Source organism: Pseudophryne corroboree, unplaced genomic scaffold (genome assembly GCF_028390025.1).
Source record: "Pseudophryne corroboree isolate aPseCor3 unplaced genomic scaffold, aPseCor3.hap2 scaffold_3234, whole genome shotgun sequence".
Lineage (NCBI taxonomy): Eukaryota > Metazoa > Chordata > Amphibia > Anura > Myobatrachidae > Pseudophryne > Pseudophryne corroboree.
The window spans coordinates 1-2,500 of NW_026969918.1; positions in this window are offsets into that span (position 1 = coordinate 1).

A 2,500-nucleotide genomic window follows, 5' to 3' on the forward strand; every position below is an offset into this window, starting at 1 on the left:
ACCATAACTGATTTAATGAGCCATTCGCAGTTTCACTGTACCGGCCGTGTGTACTTACACGTGCATGGCTTAATCTTTGAGACAAGCATATGCTACTGGCAGGATCAACCAGGTAGCTCTCGGTATCGGCCGGCGCGCGCCCGAACGTCGGGGGGGGCCGCGGCGCGCGCCGTCTCGAAAGCGGCGGGTCCGCCGGACCGGGCTTTCCGTCCGCCGGCGCACTGCGGCGGGGCGGACCGGGGCGGGTCTCGAGCCGAGCGGGCGCTCGGAAAAGATGGGGACGGGAGGAGGACGGCCGTCCCGGTCGGGCCGATTGGGAAGCTCGGAGTCAGAGTGGACGGCGGGGCCCGGCCGCCACCGCGCCGTCGGGCGGACACCCCGGGGAGGGGGGACGTCACCACGCTCGATTTCGCCTGTTTTCGCCTCACCCAACAACCTGTTCGCTAGGAAACCGGTGCAAGCCGTCCTGGGGGGTGGTTTTTTTCGCTGGGACGGCAGCAACTGCCCCCAGCCCCACCTCATCCCGATCTACGCCTGACAGGTTTCATCTTGTCCCGGGGGGGTGAAAGGGTGTAAAGAGGTTCCATCTCGCGGGGCTCCGTCGCCCTTCCGGGATGCCGCCGCCTGGCGCACGGGCGACCGCAGCTTCCGCCGGCTCCCTCCGAAAAGCGCCTCCCGCTCTCCCTGCGTCATCCTGGACGGTCTCGCTCCGAGTCTGCGCTTCTCTCTCGCCCTGCCGCCAGACTCGGCTCCTCTCCCGCGCTCTCTCTCTCTCTCGCTCTGACCTCCGCCCCGTCCGGCCCTCCCGTCCGCGGCGGGGGAGGCCCGGCGGGCGAACCCTTCCGTGCGGCCGCCTCGCCGGAGCGGGGGCGGCGCGCAGGGCCCTCTCCTGGGGCTTGCGAGGAGCGGCCGTCGGGGCTGGCCGCGTCCTCGGATCTCGATGCGACGCTCGTTCGGTTCCTGGGAAATCGTGTGCTCCGCCGGGGTCCGGGGGCGAGCGCCCTTCGCTGGGCGAGGGGGACGCTTCCCCGGCACCCCTGGCGGCGTCGGACGCCTGCGGGTGCCGGCGGACGGAGCAGACCGCGCCGCACGGGGTACGGGTGCGGGGCCCGCCCGGCTCCGGAGACCGGAGCGCTCAGGCGGACGCCTGGGGACCGGACGCCCTCTCCGGGCGGAGGGGTTCCGGGCGCGCCGTGGGCAGAGGGAGGGTCGGGTTCGCCTGGAGCCGGCCGAGACCCCTGGGTTCCGGCCGAGCGATCGTCCCTCCCCGCCGGGGCGCGGGGTGCCACATCGATCGGGTTGCGGAAATGGGAGACGTGGGGCCCTTCTCTCGCGTCAACCGCAGCCCTCCGTTTTCTCTTTTCCGGCTTGACTCTGTTCGCCACCTGTGATGCTCTCTGGCCGGTTCCCTCGGGCGTAGCGGGACGGGCGGCGCGCGCGACGCTCTCGCGGAGCGTCCTCCGACGCTTCCCCGGGCTCCTGGAGCCGCCTCCCGGCCCGAGGGGTGCCCGTCCGCACTCATCGGCTGAACTTCCGCGAATTGCAGTACCCGATTCGGCCCGCCGGGGGGCGCTGCCGCCGGGGGAAGAGGGGGACGGGCCGGGCCTGGCGCCGGGCTCCGCCGGACGCCCGGCGCTGCCCCGTCTCGGCCTCGGAAGGGGGAGTCGGGGGAACGGGAGGCCGGGAGTCCCGGAGAAAGAGAGAGAGAGAGAGAGAGAGATAGAGAGACCTCCGCGGTTCCGCCTTCGACCGCCGGGGGGCGCCGCGCACCCGTCCGCACGGGCCCGTCCCGGTGGCTCCCGGCAGGGCTCTCCCAAACCCTCTCCCAGGGCCCCGGTCCGGGAGCCCGACTGCGTCCGCTCTCCGCTTCCAGAGAGGAGGCTGTCGGACGGGGAGAGCTGGTACCGGGCTCCTGGAGCCCTGCCTGGGCAGCCTATGGAAGGGAGGGAGCCCTGGCCCTGCTGCTCTCCGAGCTCCGGCCCTGCTGCTCTCCGAGCTCCGTGCCTGCTCTGCCACGGGTCCTTTCGCAGGAGCTCCAGGGAAACGGGCTTTTCGGCCCCTGACAGAGTCCCGGCTCTCTCGCTCGCCTCGTTGGTACCTACTGATCCGGCGGAGGTGTTCTCCGGCGGGTAGCGACACGGACGGCCGAGGGCGCGCTTCACCCAGGCTTCAACCGTCTCCTCCCCGAGCCCCTGGAAGTGCAGCTGGGCCGCGGGCGCCCCGGTCCGCACTCATCTGCGAAACTTCCACAAATTGCAGTACCCGATTTGGCCCGCCGGGGGGCGCTGCCTCCGGGGGGAGAAGGAGACGTGCCCGGCCCGTACGTCGGGCTCCAACGGATGCCCGCCGTGGACCCTTTATAGGCCCCATCCTGGTCCTGCCATGCTGTTATCGGAGCTCCACGGCTATCTTGTCACTAAACCTTTCGTTTGAGCTCCAGGGCTTTTTGCTTTTTGTAACCCGGTTCCTGGAGCCCTGCCTGGGCAAAATCGGATGCAAG